Source organism: Agelaius phoeniceus, chromosome 2, assembly GCF_051311805.1.
Source record: "Agelaius phoeniceus isolate bAgePho1 chromosome 2, bAgePho1.hap1, whole genome shotgun sequence".
Taxonomy (NCBI): domain Eukaryota; kingdom Metazoa; phylum Chordata; class Aves; order Passeriformes; family Icteridae; genus Agelaius; species Agelaius phoeniceus.
This window is the reverse complement of record NC_135266.1, coordinates 12,795,300-12,813,496: the sequence shown is the minus strand read 5'-3', so window position 1 is coordinate 12,813,496 and position 18,197 is coordinate 12,795,300. Positions and strand designations below refer to the sequence as shown.

The following is an 18,197-nucleotide window of genomic DNA, read 5'->3' as shown; positions in this document are numbered from 1 at the left end:
TTCATATTTGGAAAGCAAAGTCTTGGCCAAATTCCGCAATGTGAAACAGATCCCATTTTCAGTGAATTTCATTGGCAAATTTTAACAGACCTCTACAGTTTTTTTAAACATGCATAAGGCAATTTTAGGAAGTGAGAAAATCAGGAAAAAAAATGAGGACAGCAAAAGACATAATCTGCTGGATGATGGAAGGTGTTCCCAAATTAGCATTAGTACAAACACATACTGTGAGTAGTCCCATGCCTCAAGATTCACTTGTAGCAGCCCTTCTTTCAGGCTCAGACTGCTTCCAGACATCCAGTGAAACTCAAAGCCATTGCCACAAGGAAAGGTAGAATCCTCAGGTAAGCAGCAATAATTTTTAAAAATGTAGCAATCCTTCAAGCTGTTTCTCAGAAAAATGCACAGGTTTTGATGGATAAATTTCAAATACCTGAATACAGAACAGTTCAAGTTAATGTCATTAAATTTTGGTGAGTTTATGGCAAGCATAAATACTGAAAATTTCCCAGAAATTTAAACATAGGTGTTATTTCCAAGACTGCATCTCATGCAAGTCTGAATATGATTTCATGTGTGGAATTATATTAGTTATATAAATCCTTTATAATATATTCCTGTCAACCATGAATTCTAAGTATTTATGCAATGGTTTTCTACAGTAAGACCTGTAACAGAAACTGAATAGAATTGAGAGACCAGAACTAGAGAGAAAGTGTGGGGGAGAAAAAAAAAGAAAAAGTAAAAAAAAAAAAAAAAAGAAGGGGAAGGGAGGGGGGTAGGGAGGTAGGGAGGCGGGAATGGAGGGGGGAATGGAGGGAGGGAGGGAGGGAGGGAAGGAAGGAAGGAAGGAAGGAAGGAAGGAAGGAAGGAAGGAAGGAAGGAAGGAAGGAAGGAAGGAAGGAAGGAAGGAAGGAAGGAAGGAAGGAAGGAAGGAAGGAAGGAAGGAAGGAAGGAAGGAAGGAAGGAAGGAAGGAAGGAAGGAAGGAAGGAAGGAAAGAAGCCAAGCAATTAGAAATACAACTGGAATGGTTTGTACCTGCTCTTACACTGTTCCCTAAGCATCTCCATTGAACTGACAGGGACAGTACAGATCGTGATCAGCCTCTATTCTGACCCAGTCAGAGATATTTCAGGTGTTACTCAGAAGGGGGAAAGCATATTATTATTCAGATTCAGCAAGGAATGTTTTCCTGAATAAAAGTCTGGAATGAACACTAAGCTTTGCAATCAGCCCAGAATGAATTAAATAGCCTTTGCACTGCAGCACCAGACATTGCACCTGCAGTTTTTCAGTGATATTCTCACAAACCAGTGCATTTCAGTTGTATTTCTAAATACTTGTTGGAACAAAAAAAAAAGGTGAGGGGAAGGATACCATATACGAGCAGTGTAGTTTTCTCCCACTTCTAATTAGTGGTTATTTAAGAGCTTCCATTACTCAAAACCTGGAAGAAGAGCAGGAACATATCACTGGATTATCTATACAGTACAGAAATTGCAAACTGCAGACTGGATCCTTTAACCCTACTTTGTCTTCTGGATGATATTGTAATCTTTACCTGTCCTTCTCTTTTTATTACAGTGATTTCAAGATTTATTTCTTAGACTGAAAATATTTATACCGAATTAGTGAACTAGAAAAAAAAAAAACCCCATATTATACGATGCACAATTATAAAAATTTTAAAAATAACCTTACTGTAATAGAAAGATGACTATAGAACAAGAGCATAAGACAAGAAGAAGGGAAAAGGTCAGTGTTATCCACAATATCCAACCTGAGAAATTGATCATCTTGGAAATTTCAGTCCTTTGTAACTCTGAGAGCAATGTGAGAAGGCTTTATTGGAGTTTTAAATCTGACAGATATCTTATGAATATAGAATTAACTAAAGATTCATAAGTAATATGCATTTAAATTAATCAAATGAAACTTCTAGAAATTCTTTACTGGCTGAAAAAACAATCCAATTCTACTACTATAAATGGCTATTTATCTTTATGGGACAGGACATTAACTGAAAGGGCTCACTCAGAAAATGAGGGACCCTCAGATTAGTAACACTCTGCCTAAGACTTGTCCTGCACCAAGAAAGTTTTTCTTTTCCTTCACATTTTTGGCCACTGTGAACAGAAAAAGCCTTTCACAAAATTTTCTTGAAACTACATGTTATAATAAGGTTTAAAGAGTCTTAAAAACATATTAGAGGGCCACTGCAGATCACATCTAAATAATACACCAAAAGAATTTTTCTCTTTATCAGTTGACCATGTAGATAATCAATGCTCTACATATGAATAAGTTTAGTATGAAAACCTGATAGAAGAATATATTTACTATACATTAATACTGTGCACTTTAGGAGGTCTCTGCTGAATTTCTAACCCTTTAACATAATTTTAATAAAAACTTCTATGAATTCCCCATTCCAATCTTTGGCTAATTAACTCTGAGCAAATGACACAGAGATCAGAAGAGAATATTAAATTATAAAGGAAGCAACTCTTACAACTTTGTAGTGCCTTATGGACCATGAATAACATTTCAACCAAGCCAGATCTGTGAAAGTCACCTTGCACAGGCTGAGCAGCAGGAATAAAACACGAACTACAACCTTTAAAATATAGAGTATCATTGAAAAATAACATCTTCTAAGTAATATTTTTGTATTAATATACTTTCTGATATAGGCAGAATGATGTTTTGAGTCAGCCTTTAAAATTGCAAAGTAATGTGTGTAGATATGTCTCAAAATCTTTAAATTTCTTAGTAAAGTTAGACTTAGACTCCTCCCACAGTCTTATGATGGAAGGAAGTCATGTTAATCAGAACAGTACTTCTGCAAAATTTTTGATGGTCCAAAGTAAGACTGACCCAAGATGTTCTTAATTTCCAAATCAACAAATTTGGGGAAAATAATTTTTATTCTTCTATAGTAAATCTCAAGAATCAATTTAACTATATAAATAAATATATATATATATTGCTTTCTTTGTATTTACTATGAAGTTTGCTGTGGTGTTCATTAAGTAAGACTAGCAAAATAAAAACCATTTGCCAAAATAATAAAAACCTCTGTATTGCTAAATGGGCATTAAACATTTCTCTACTTCATTGCTGTGATTTAGATATTTCTTATCTTGATGCCTTTTCTCCCAACACCTTGTCAAGAAGGATTCAGGAATTCCCAATAAATTATTATTTTTCTTTCCATCTTTCTTTTGAATGCTTTGGCTGCTGCCACATTCTCATTGAAGATAAAATAAAAAAGAACAACTTTTTCACCATTAGAGCTAACCATAATAAAGAAGTTCAGTTTATGAACATAGAAAGCATTTTCCCTCAGATTATCAGTCTTATAAACTCTAGAGTCAAATATATTTTTCTTTTTGTCCAGTCCTTCATTCTCTAATTTTATTGATATAAAGAAAGAGTTTATGCAAGCTAAATTAGATCCTAATTTACACAATCAAAAACTCTATTTTGAAAGACAACCACAAGTTGATATTCCTTCCTATAATAAATAATGTTTATTATGGTTTTAGAATATAAATAAATAGAGAATCATGTCCCATTTTTTAAAGTAAAGTGCATTTGACCAATTTAGAATTAGATTATTTTTTAACACATTGTATGACATTAGAATCATTTGGCCAACCTTGTAAGTTTTTAGATAAACATATTGCATAAATCTAATAAATTCTGTCAGTAATTTGCTCATCAAGAATTATCAATTTTAACAGAAAATCTGAGAGCATCTATATAAGCATTTTAATTCTGTGCTTCAACTTCTCATTTTAGAGCTAGTATTAAATTTTATGTTGTTTTTTAGGTAATATTCTAATGTTTTGTAAGTAATAATAAGTAATCTAATTGTATTGTGAGTAATATTCTAATGGTATATGGTCTTTAAGTTACTTTAATTCGTATTAGGTGGTTTTTTTGATTCTTGGAGAAGTTCTTTTCAGTTGCTTTGAAATGAAAAAGAACAAAGTTGTCCTCAATTATTTATATTTCCATTTATCAGCCTTCCAGGACATTTAAAATTATCAACTCCCCAAATCACTAAAAAATATCACCATGCAAAATGAAGTAAAATGGAAACATAAGAAACTAAAATCGTACTGTAAAACATGAAAATCAGCATTTTATCTTTTTACCCTCTGTATGCATATGTATAAAATAATGTGTGAATGGCACTGTTCATCAAGTCTCTTGTAACATTATGGTATAGAGTATATGTGTTTGTGAAACACTCTAGGGTGGAGATATCTCACATTTGGACAAGAGGAAGAGAGTTTGGACATAATACACACATTGAAAAACTGATTTATGAAAGATGTTTTATCAGTGCAACGTCTCTGTTCTATGTAAAAATATTACCTTTAATTTTCTTTCATTTATTCATATCAACATAATATGTCTGAAGGACAAGTATAATTGCTTTTTCCCTGTCTTATTGGTAACACCCACCACTGTTGGCATAAACAGTGTGTCAAGTCCAAATACAAGCACAGAAAGAAAAGTCAGTCCTTTCCACAAAGGTTTGCACTCACACCATAAAACAGAAGATAACCTGCGAAATACTGCTACAAAATACTTTGACAAGAATTGAAAAATACTTTTTTTCCTCCAACTAAATGGTGAAATAAAAGGTTAATAATGAGACCTCTATTATTATTGTTGATGCTAATTATTTTTATTTTTATTTTTTATAACCACTGCTACTCCTATTGCTCCTGCTACTACTATTTAAGCCTATATATAGCAGCTCACTAAAATAGACACTAATTGCAAGCCAGGAAATGTTGCACATCCATAGTAACACGTTAGCAATAATTTGTGTCCACCTGACAGAAGGAAATAGATTTCTTATATATGGTATATCTGTTCTGCTGCTAATAGGAAAAACAGAGATTCTGGGCTCTTCAGAAGGAGCAGGATGGCATGTATTGATCAGTATGCCATGGTTTAAATGTTCACAAAGGTTTAAATGTTTTGAATACGTAAGTCCATGCTGCTAGGGAGACAGTTTTAGTATCAAGGAGGTTGTATATTTGCACTTAGAGGAGGTAAATTGACATTTATAAAGGTATCTCTAAGTGAAACTGGAGCATACTCACTGGAATAATTTCTGTGGGCAGTAACATTTTAAGTGTACTCTACTCCCTCTGGATCAGGCAGAGACTTTAATTATCCAGCTGTTAACTTTTCTAGCAGATATAAACAGACTTCAATTAAATTGTTAGTCAACCTGATAGTGTCTGTCCAGACACCTGAGGATGATTTGTTCTCTTTTCTTACTCTGTTCTTCCAGACTTGGGGGCATGAGCTGAGCATCATCAACATGAATCCCAGAAGCAGAAAGGCTTGTCCTTATGCCATTATCTAATAAAAGTATTGTTTAACCCACATATTGTTCCTGCTTTTACCTACTTTAAATTAGGATGATTACCTGACTGCTTTATTTGATTTTTTCTTTCTTTTTGTCTGATTTTCACTCTAGTAAACTACAGGATATTAATTGCTGTTTAAATAAAAAAAATAACATTTGCTTTTACCCACCTTTCAAACTTGGAAATCTCTTTGAATCTGCAGAGAGTTTGTGCAGCTTGGTCTGTTGGATTCAAACTGCTGATGACAGAAATTGAGTTATTCCTCAATTTATTGTAAAACCTATTGTAATACCTATGTACCTACTGAGCAAAGGTAAGGAATGCTCCTTGAAGAGGTTACTGGTGACCTTGGTGCTGCCACTGATATTTCTGGACTGAGAATTTGCAAGCTTACAAACTCCTGAATGAATAAATTGGAGAAAGAGTAGAATCTCAAAGAAGAGACTGTTGCACTCAGAGGAAAGATTATGGATTTATTTATTCTTTTACAGAAAAACTATTTAACTTTTTTCAGACATGATTTAGACAATGAACAGGAGCAAAAGGAGCAGTAGTGTTTAAAACAATAATTTTGTAAATGGTGGAGAAAGTGCTGTAATCCTCCAGATCACACCAAATGACAAGAAGTAAAATATAAGCAGTTCTTTCAAGACCTTCATCTGACAGAACCAGGGAAACCTCCTGGTCAGGAACAGTTAATAATTAAAAGGTGGGCAAACCCACAGAATTTTATCAGATCTTATACTGGCGTACATATATTGCTCTTCAGTCTCCCAGAATCAAGATGAAAGCTCACAGCACACAGGCAGAAAGGATCTAGGAGAGCAAGAGAAGTGTATGGACTTTCATGGCAGGAAAAGGTGTAAAGACTTCAAAGGTTTGGACATGGCACAAGCTGAGACAGAAACAGGAGGTGGTCCCCAGAGTGGTGGGACAGTCATTGAGAAACCTGTTGTGGGGTGAAACAACGAAAAAGTGTGTATGGTGGATAAAAGCCTGAATGAGCACACCAATTTTTGTGCAAGAGATGTTGATTTGAAGATAAGCACAGCTGCCAGCTTTTGTGCATGTGAACAGTACATTCAGAAATTCATTCCTGTGTTGGATATAAGAACTACTGCCTATGTTAGGAAGGACAGTACTAAAAAGGGAAACAAATTACTCTGTTTGGGGTTGTAAGTAGATGGGGAAAAAAACATCAAATGAAAACAAATAGGATAAAAATGTCTAAAAAAAATCTGAAATGGAAAAAAGTATTAACTTTCTTGTGGATATATGCAAATAACCAAGAGGTTAATGTTAATTTAGCTTTATTATAAATTTGGAATATGATAACCTTGTTTAGGATGTCTTAGGAATTACTATGGCACTAATTCTTACTTTCTTAGTTGGAGGGAACAATGCTTTTCTCTTTGAAGAATCTTGGTAAGGCCAGGTCCTTCACAGTTCTGTTTAAACTCAATAATATTTTATTCCAGCTGTAGTAATATATCTGCACTTTTGAATTTTTTCATACAATATTCCTTTGAACATGGGTTTAAAATTAATTGAGATCCACCTAGACACAAGTAGTCTTGCAGAGACTGAAAAGTGAAGGAAAGTCTACACTATTAAATAATGGAAAGAAAAAAGTATTAAAATAATGAAGCTACATAGCACAAAATGCAAGGGACAAGGATTGATCACAGCCTTTATTAATGATGTTTAAGAGGATATTCACTAGCATCAGCTACTCTTTCTGGCAATATAACTAGCATGGAGAAGAAACAGCAGCTTGAAAAGAAACAGAAATGTTTGTTTCTATTCCTATTGGGTAACAGTGTTAAGTCACTGCATGAAGAAAAAAACACCTTCCAAGAAGACAGGAATGGCAGGAACCTTAAGTAAATTAGAAAACTAAGGTACCTTAAATCAACTGAAGTAATCCAAATTTGTGTAGGCTAAATAAAGCACTTCAGAACAAAAGGTGTATAATAGAAACCTACAGTGTTACTTTCTTGAAATGCAAAAGTTTGGCTGGCAGTGCTGCTGTAATAAATGCATTTCTCTTCTGGCTGTGGAGCTGTCTTTCTGTGGAGTCTGAGGCACAAATGGGGCAGGGAGGCTGGGGGCAACAATCAGGCCGTGAATAAAGGCTGCAGAGTTTGAATCTTCTTTTCTTCCCCCTCAAGGCATCTATTTTTATTTCTCATTTACTTGTCTAGTGCCTCAGAGAAGGTGCAGACAGTATGCTTAGTATATCAAAGCACGATCTGTCTGTGTTTTAATAATTACACTGTCTCTTGTAAAATAACTTTACAGTCGATTACCGAGCTCTGCCTTCAGACAGCTCTGCTTTGCTCCTCCATGCAGAACCTTCAGAGCTTGGTGGGAATGGCTCCAGATCACAGCAATGCCCCTCACTTACTGCAAGAGGGAGCATTAGTAACTTCAGAGGTCAAACATGTAATGCTTTCTCAGTCTGCTTTAAATGCGAAATCTCAAATAAGACATTGATCCCAACTCCAAAGAGCATTTTGCAGTCTGACGGCCAAATTTAATCTAATCTTTCTAATCATTTAAGCATCAGGTTCCCTGACCACATCAGGGCTCATAACAAATGACAAAGACTGACAGACACAAGGGATATTCCCAGTCAAGAAAAAAAAACCAAACAAACAGAAACCCTGATAAAATAAAAATTAATAAAGACATGTTGCTCCCATATGCTGACAATGTCTTCTTTAGAGCAAACTCCACAGATCCATACTCACAGCAAGAATTTTACTGTCATTATGGCATTGTTTTATTGCTTTCTATATGACGTGTCTACACTAGTTTTGTGCTACCTAAGTAGGGGAAATCAAGGAATTGATCAAAGTCACTGAATTATGATAGCACAGATTGTTTCCCAGAGCACTACTCTACAAACGCTGAACAAATTCATTCTTCTATAAAAGCAAGTTATCTTGTTTAAACATATTATCTTTGATACTGCAGTATTTCAGGAATATAGTCACAGGAAAAGGATTCTCATATTGCATCTTTTTGTCAATTTGCAATCTAAGTATTTATGGAAAACACGATTTATGAATCATTTGCTTATGAATGTGAAAATGGTAATGCATTTACATTCTTCAAATAAAAAAAATGTAGGCAAAGTTTCACAGGGCTAGATCATTTCACTGACATATGCAATGTAAGAAGTAGTTTACATTACTCACAGGAGGGAACACTGTGAAGACTGTATAGATTTAGGAACCATCAGGAACATCAATCAACATCATTTCTTTTACATCTGTTTTTAAGAAAAATAGGGCTAAAATATATTACTTCAGCACTAAGAGCAGATATTATAAGGCACATTAAAAACATTTCAAGAAAAGAATAAAGCAGATTGAAAACCACCCAAACAAACCAAAGCCACAAAACATGATTTAAGTATTTCATCACCTGTAACAGAATAAAAAGATATTTTTACAACCAAAACATTAAAAGACAAGAATGTTACCCATATATACTTAATCACGATAAAACATGGACTTTTTAGAAGCACATGAAGCCTCTTTCTTGTACACTTTTGATTGGTAAGATGTTAATTATATTACTAAAATCAGAAAGAAGGTGGCTGCTGGTGGAACTACCATTAAGTGCGGAGCATGTTGCATTTTTCCACCAAAAATACTCATGTGTCACTTTTAGCTCCTAGAGTGATGATCCTCCTTTTTCTCTTCTTAGTGTCACCATAAATTGGTGACAGGATAGTAATAATAGCTAATAGTAGTCTTTTGAACTGACACCTGTCACATTTTCTGCAAAGCTGTTCCTCTGACTTTTCCATAAGGACTGGATGTGACCAACATAAGCTTTTTGTTCCTCTTTAAATATTCCTAAGATTACTTAGCTTTCTGTATTTGAATTAGTATCTTATATTTGCAGGCTAAGTATACTGATAAGTACCAAATGAGATAAGAGATTGATTTGGATAAGACCAGTGAAGATAATGTTGCTAAGAACAGAGATCCTCAAAAATACCTGTTCTGGGAACCAGACAGCAGCGCGGGAGTCTTGCTGTTCTTTGGGTATTTATAGCAAGTTATTCACAGAGTGTCTTACCACGGCCCTTTCTCTGTGTTTCTCAAACCCCAGCCACCAAACCACTTTCCTGGTTACCACCAGCCATGCCAGCATTAACTTTCCAAAATCCATGACAGCTGGAGCACACACCCAGCATGATTTTATGCAACCGTACGTAACACTGGAAATATATCTAAAGATACAATTTCTGTATCAGTAAAAGGCATCAATTCTTGATGTTGTATTTTAGTGTCCCATTAAATGTAACTGCCTTAGTTTTTTGCGATTTTCCTCTTTTGGAGGGGGAAGAAATCTACTGTTAACTTTCACAGACAAGTTCCTGGTATAGGAACTTCATTTTTTTTTGGAGAAAAATCAGCAGAAAACTGGCTGTCAGCTAGTTTCCTGCTTTGTCTGTTTTCAGCTTTTCTTCTGTTTTGGCTTTTGCTATTTGTCAGACAAAGAGAATTTCTTTCAATTTTAAAAATCAGGTTACAATTTTAATGTAGTCCAGTAAAAGTCATTACATGCACACTTTCCTTATGTTGAAAAACACTATGAAAAACTTTGTACTTGGGAAAAAAATTAGAAAAGACAAAAAAATAGCAAAAGGAATCAAAATTCAGCCTTTACATTAGACATGCAGAGAAACTGTTGTGAGTTCTCTCTGCCAGAGAACAATGGAAGCATGTAAAAAATAAAATTAAAAAATGTCAATTTTCCCTAATAATGCTGCAGACTTGCAGCTTGCCTTAAACAAGACTTAAGTAGATTTCTGTTGACTAAATCTGACATTATTATTCAAAAACAATGCTAAATGCAAATGACATCTAAATTCTTCCAGCACTTTTGGCTACAGACTGTTCTGCACCCCTAACGCTAAGTGCCCTAACCAAAGCATCTTAATTAAGAGGTTAGTAGCTCTAGGCTCCTTTGAAGTCTAGAGAGACAAGGATAGACTTTTCTGGGACAAATTGCACCATAGGCAGATGCTATTTTTTATAGTAGAATTTCTATATAAGTTCATTTTGGAGGAGTTTCAGATTTACCACCTGCTAGGTCTTACTAAGCAGGTGGATGTGGATGTCACTGTTGCTTGCTGCTTTTTATTCTGGTCTCTAACACAACTGCTTAGCAATGCTATTGTGGGGGTCTATGCTACAGAGGAGGCAGAAATTTGTATAAAGATAGGATTAAGAGTTGGAGGCTCCCTATTAGGTAACTTCAGTGACTTCTCTTTTTTGCTTTCACCTTTTTGAGGCACCTAATACTTCTCACAATCTGGGAGACCACAAGCTCATCTTTAATATTCCCTGGAGGCCAGGTGAGATTGGGCTGTCCCAGCACCTAATGTCTGGATATCCAATCAGAGTGTTGATGCCCAATCTTGATGCAATCAACATCAGTGCTTTTATGTCAGATGAAGGGGAAGGATATTCTAACCACTAGAAATACCTTTCTTTTTTTTCTGGTGAGATTAGCCTATTTCAATGGGGGAATAGAAAGCACATGTGATTTCTTATGAGACTAGTTCAGTACTCAGTATAATAGCATGCCAGTCAGTCAATCAATCAGTCTTCTCTTGATGGAAGTGAATTTCCTTGGAGGGTTGTGGCTGGGATTGTTGGTGGTGTTTGCTTTTTAAAATATAATTTTACGTAAATATTTTCTATCATTTCATACGAACAGGAATTCCACCAGTAATAACTAAATCCTCTCTTTAGACTCAGTTTCCTGAGGAGAGGGGAGAGATAAAGGAAACAGAAGGGCCTCTGTATAACTTCTATAGTGTCCTTGACAATGGGCAAGTGAAGGGCCACAGATGTCATTTATCTGGGCTTCTTTAAAGCCTTAGACATGATAGGAAATACAACATCCTTCTCTCTAAACTGGATAGGTTCAACAGGTGGACTGAGAGATGACTAGGAAAGTGGTTGGACAATCACATCCAGAGGGTCATGGTCAACAGCTCAGCATCCCAATGGACATCAGTGACAATTGGTGTCCCTCAGGGGTCTGTAGTGGGACCAGTGTCATTTACTGTCCTCATTAATGACACAGATGGAGGTATCGAGTGCATCCTCAGCAAGTTTGCAAATGAAATCAAACCGAGGGTGCCACTGACACACCTGGATGATGGGATGCAATTTGGAGTGCCTGGGCAAGCTTGAGAACTGGCCCATGGGAATCTCATGTTGTTTAGCAAGATAAAGTGTAAGGGGCTGCACCTGGGTCAGGGCATCCCGCAGTGTAAATTCAGGATGAGCAGATCAAGCATAGCCCTGCCCAGAAGGACTTGGGGGTGATGGTGGCTGCACATGAGCTGGGAATGGGCATTTGAAGCCCAAAAAACCAACAACATCTTTGGCTGCACCCAAAGCACTGAGGGCAGCAGGGTGAGGAAGGGGATTCTCCCCCTCTGTTCTGTTGGGATTCCCCCTGCAGTGCTGCCTCCAGGAAGGACATGGAACTGTTGGAGCCAGTCCTGAGGATGCCAGCAAGATGGTCAGAGGGATGGAGCACATGTTCTTGGAGAAAAGGCTGAGAAAACTGAGATTGCTCAGCCTGGAGAAGAAAAGCCTCATGGATGACCTGATTGTGGCCTTCCAGCATCTGAAGGGAGCCTACAAGAGAAATGGGGAAAAACTCTCTACAAGAGTGGCAGTACAAGGGGGACTGGGTTCAAACTGTTAGAGAGTGGGTTTAGATTAGATATTAGGAAGAACTTCTTTACTATGAGGGTGGTGAGACATTGAAACAGTTACTCAGAGAGATTGTGGATGTCCTATCCCTGGAAATGTTCAATGGAGCTTTGAGCAAGCTGGTCTAGCAAAAAGTGACCCTGCCCATGGTTGGAAGCAGATGATATTTAAGATCCCTTCCAAACCAAGCCATTGTAAAAGTCTATCTTTCTATGATTCTATTTTAGTGTTTGGGCTATATGACTTCCCCTCATGTCCATATCTCTGCAAGCAAGCTGGGTGGAAACTGAGATTCTTTAAAATGTGGTATCAGAGTATTATTTTCTAAGCATCATAGCATCACTCTCAGAATTTAAATTTCAATACTTATTTGTCAGATGAAAAGTTATGTTTTAAAGGGTCTGCTTAATATTGAAAGAAATGAAAATATTCGTAGAAATTTGTAAAAAGTCATGGATATACTGGATAGTAGGATCTGATTATGCCTGGTTTGTTGTGTAGGGTGTTTTTGTAAATAATTACTGTATTAAATGCTTATTAAGAATCCTTCACACACCTATACATTATGCTTTCCTCCTGCTGAAGTACATCAGAGAACCTGAAATGACATTATTTCTTGTGCATCTAAACTAATGGGTATCAAGATATTTTTGGATTCATCTGTATTCAGGGGGATGCAACACTCTCTGTCTGTCTTCCTTTTATAACTGCTATTATAAACTCCTCCACTTTCTTCCTATTTTGAAAAGTTATTAAAGAAAAAAAGGTTGAGAAGATATCTTTTCCTTCTCTCCTTCTCTCCTTCTCTCCTTCTCTCCTTCTCTCCTTCTCTCCTTCTCTCCTTTCTTTTTCTTTCTTTTTCTTTCTTTCTCTTTCCTTCCTTCCTCCCTTCCTTCTCCCTTCTTTTTTATTTGTTCCTTTCTTTCTTTTTTCCTTTCCTTTCCCCCCTTCCTACTTCTCTCTCTCTTCTCCCCTTCACTTGTTAATTCATTCATTTTTATCATAGATTAACAAGTCTCTTGAAGGTTTTGATAGAGTCAGGTAGATTTCTTATATGACAATACAAAACTGTCTCAATCACTCTACACAGAGCTGCATCAGTTTGCAGAGCCCTGTGTGAGATCTGGCCTCATTACCCAGAACTCAAACATCTTAAAAGAAAGTCACAGAGGTTTCAGACCCCAGGTTGATGCAAAGTGCTGAAAGTGAACTTCAGACTTTATTCTGGTGAACGGTCCCAGGCCAGCAGCTCGACATGCACATTGACTGGAGAGTTGCACATGGTTCTACAGCCAGCTGAGGTGGGTGGATATTATTTCTGTCTTAGGCAAACAGGGTGAACAGCCAAATTTAATATTGCCCCAGAGCTTTTTCATATTAGGGTTTTGCTCCAGTCTTAAAGGTCAGACTTGTGGGTCATTCTTTCAAGTTGTTTCCTGTCTCATTCCACCCCCGATTCGAGTTCCTCTGCAGCCCAGCAGTGCTCCTGCCCACAGGTAAAAGGCCAGAATTGTCACATCCTCACAAGCATCTAAAAGTCACAGCCAGGTGAGAGCAAAACCAGGGAGGCTGATGTTTCCCTCATAGTGAGCATCAGTGCATGACACTTAAGAAAACCTTATCTGAAAATAAATACAAGGTCAAATGTGAAAATCTGAGGCTTCAAAGAGGCAGGAAAGAGATGCAGAGAAAGAAATGTAGTGTCCTTATTTAGTTCTTTAGGCAATACTCCATACCTTGTCCACTGTAAATCATTCCTGCTTCAGTGAAGGAGTGGCTGTTCTCCCTTGCATGCACACTTTGGTTCTGAGCTGCTGTTACTTTCCAGGAATACTACAAAGGGTGAGCTTTGTGTAGCCTTTACACCAACTAGAAAATGAAAACCTAGAGGCCCCTCAGAAATCAAAAGTATCACCCTTCAAACACTGATAACTGCTTGCTATTTAATTATTTTTAGAAGAAAAATCGTTATTTATTAAAAGAAAAGGGTAAGAAGAATGATCAGAAACTGTAATTGTCATCTGATTTTGATGGGTTTATTTGAATGCATAAATAAAATAGAACTTGCTGAGAATTGCTTGTAAAATTGTATTTGTGTTTTGTTCAGAAGGTCAGAAGTTATTAAAAAGAAGAGAGAGAAACTATAACTTATCAAATACTTCACTGAATACACAGGACTTTATTGTGTTATCTAATAATAAACTGAGAAACAAAAATAGTATAACATACTAACCTGTAAATCATTTAGTCTTGTTGTGGGGAGAAATAAACAAGTGGTATTTTCTTTAGAAAACAGATAGAAATGAACATTTTGCTGCATTGTGAGAATTATTAAATTCCTTTTTACTTCCATAATGGAATTCACCTATATGCAAGTTTTCAGGAACCGATTGGCTTCAATTATTCTTTTGAACATCTAAGAAAGACAAACCATAGACATAAAAAGCTTCTGATATTTTGCATATTCATAATACCTTAGTGAATCACCAGGAATGGCAATACTGCTCTCTGAATGCTAATGTAGAGGCAGCAGACAAGTAGAAGGGCAAAGAACACAGAAATAAACCAGATTTTCCCATTTGAATTCACCACTTATTTGTGAACACTTCTTGTATTTTTCTTTTTCCACTGTTACCACTTCCTCTCTTTTTTCATTAAAAAATCTAATTACTTAATCTAAAACACATATATGATAATGTGCCTAATTTCATAAGATTTTTACATTAACTACAGTCACTACAAAAGATGTCACTTTTAGTGAAAAAACCAAAGATCTGCAATGATTGTGGACTAATGCTTATGTCTTAAGGGTTACTAGGTATGCAGAATAGCATGGTACAACATCCCTTTTTACTAAGTCTAGCAAAGAATGCATGCTCACAGCAGGAAATCTTAATCATCGTTTATCACAGTAGCAGGTGGTTCTGTTTTCAAAATGTTACCTTCAAAGGACATATATCTAAAACTTTTCTCAGAATCTATTCCTATTCTACCATAAAATTAATTAGCCTTTTAGTTCCACTGAATATATTTCAGAATTTAATATGAAAAGAGATGAAAAATGTACTTGATCTCTAATAGAGCAACATTTTTACAAACAGATGAAAAAGAAAGCCAAGACCTCAAAACAACTCTTTAAAAAATTGAAATATATTCTTTATATTTCTATATAATAGAAATATAATATCTATATATTATTCTTTCATTTTTGTTTGAGTTCTTGGGTACTAAAGGGCAGCGTTTGGCCAAATTCCTTTGGTGTCAGCTCTCTCCTTCATTCCTAGGAGAGCTGCAAGGCTCCAGCATCATTCCAAGGAGCTGTTTCCCCTGTTGTTGACAGAAAAGACAGGTTGATATCCTGAACTCATGGGTTCCTATCAGCACTGCATGTCTGAGGAGCTGGCCTAGCTGGACCATGAGTCCATTACACTCAGTGCTCCTTCCAGCCCTGTGTCCTTTTTACCTTCAAAGGACATATATCTAAAACTTTTCTCAGAATCTATTCCTATTCTACCATAAAAATTAATTAGCCTTTTAGTTCCACTGAATATATTTCAGAATTTAATATGAAAAAAGATGAAAAATATACTTGATCTCTAATAGAGCAACATTTTTACACACAGATGAAAAAGAAAGCCAAGACCTCAAAACAACTCTTTAAAAAATTGAAATATATTTTTCTTTATGTCTGACTGTAGCTGTCATTTCTGTGATGTTTTGGAGGGACACATGTAAATTCAGGGTCACAGTGTTCACAATCCATTCCCTCAGATAACTTTGCAAATTACTAAAGCTTATTTAGAAGAATGCTCTGGAAGGGCACTGAGTTTCTCAGAAGAATACATGTGATGAGTGATGTCAGTGCTATGCTGGGCACTAATTGTGCCATTCCAACACAGGAAGGAGCTGTCTCAGCCCCTATATAAACGTGAGGATCCCAGCCAACCCCTGCCTTAAATAGAAAACTCATTTAATATACAACTCAGGCTGCAGAGCTGTTTACTGGAAAGGGTTGTGTTGATGAGCAGGCACTAAGAGCTGTGTAGTTTAATGGAGAAGAGTTTCAGTGAGGGTGTAAGGTCTCATCTGCCAGCTGTGGAGCACAAGCCTTTTCCAAACACACAGAAGAGTCCTGTAGGTTTGATGGCCAAGTCTTTGCAAGTTCAGATTCCTCACATTCTCCATCCTAGAGGGCATCACAAAATTTAATACCCAGCACTTGCATCACAGAAAATTGTGGAATGCTTTACCCAAGATTGTTACTAAAGTGATTAACATGATTCTTTGAGGTGCTGAGAGTCTCCCTGGAAATTTAATCAGAAGCAGAACTAAATTAATGTGTTCTGGTGCTTTGTGTCCTGAGGCTCAGTCATCTCAAGCTGCTCCTGCTGCCCACCTTAGATCTACTCAGAAATTGATTGGTCTACATGTTAAGTTATGCTTCTTTCTTGGACTTGGAGGAGATTTTGTTCATCCTTTCTAAATATCTGCTTAAAAGGAGTGGCATGATCAGAGAAGTTTATATGAGTAAGGTTTTATATCTGTAAGAAGTTAAGAAGAGCCACCCCAAGCTGGATCAGCAGTGCCCTGTATTCTCAATGCTTCTGGCAACAACAGGAGAAGAAGGGTGGGAAAAGCACCCTTTCTTCTGATTGTGTTTGCACTCTGTTTCTCGTTGCATTCCTCAGCATCTAGAGTAATTTTAGGGGTTTTAAATAGTAGATCCCTGCCTAGTCCCATTACTGTCTAATTATTGCTCTGCCTTTCAATGAGTTTATCTAATCCCTTTTGCAACTAGTGATGTTTGCCTTTGCAGCAGCCTCCAGCACCAAATAACAGAGATTTATTACATGCTGTGAAAAGAAATGCCATCTTTTCCATGTCTGAACCTGAATTTCTGCCAGTTTAAGCAGTGCCCTCAGTCCAAGTATTGTGAGAATTGATGAATGAATGGTCAAGGACAAGCTTGTAAAACTCCACTATATTTCTTCTCAGTTTTGTCCTATATAAACTGAACATTCCCATACATGAGAGTCATTTTGTAAGTCACTGGGTCACTTTGCTCCATCCATGTGACATTTTAGTCACCATCTTTTTCACTTTAATAATTTCAGATTTGGGTACTACTTCAGTGCAAGCAATAGAGTTATCACAGCATAATTTTTGGTAAACTAAGACACTTCCTGGGAATCCCCAGTTATATTTTGAGATTTATTAACTTTATGTATTTGCAAACTCCAAAGTAGTTTTACTGGTTTTGCTACTCAAAGAGCTCTTTCAGCTTTCTGTTGGAGAAATGTCAGCTTAGGACAAATCAAACTTGTCTGTGGCAGTGTATTACAACTATGCCAGCTATGAAAGTGAACTTACTCCCCAGCCTTTTTCATGCACTAGGAAGGTACAAGCCACTCTGTGTGGGATTCACTGCAGCTAACTTTAGACATCTATAGTTTAGTCGTCTACATCTATCTGAATTAGTCACTTTGGGTTCTCTTTATAGCTATCAAAGAGAAAAGGCCCTTTAGAGTATGATTCATCTGACCTATTTAGATATCTACTTAAGAATAAGATGAATCATGTCCTATAACTTTTTTCCGCTCCCTTGACTGCAGAGGGAATTAAAATATTGACTTCAGCAAAGAGAGTTCATTGCATATATTCCTCTCTATGTTATTTTGACACCATTTTTCTAACAAAAAGTTAGCCTGGATATCACAGGATGACTCAATTGTTTTAGCAAATTTACAGCTGAGTTCCTGCTAAACTGTGAGCTGCTGCCACAGCTGCTGTTGCAGGTATGATGCAATCAAGGACCTTCATATCTGTCTTAAATGGTGGGTCCCAGAACTGCACAATACTAAAGGTGAGGCTGCAAAACCCTGAACAGAGCAGCATAATCAACTCTTTAATTATCTTTGTATCAACTGTCTGGTGCATTCCTCTTTCAACTTACCCTTAAAGGCAAGGGTAGCTGAGGTACTTTTTAATAGAGGCTTGGGGAGGATTAGAATGAAATGACACTGAATGATCAGTGTTTAT

General features: G+C 36.5%; 1 long non-coding RNA gene across 1 annotated transcript in view; it reads left to right on the top strand.

The window, feature by feature from the left end:
- Positions 1-265: 265 nt before the first annotated feature.
- LOC143693446 (uncharacterized) overlaps positions 266-18,197 on the top strand; it is a 121,998-nt gene continuing 104,066 nt past the window's right edge. The window contains exon 1 of the long non-coding RNA XR_013181141.1: positions 266-344. This is a non-coding gene — a long non-coding RNA (uncharacterized LOC143693446). The remainder of the gene's footprint in view (positions 345-18,197) is intronic.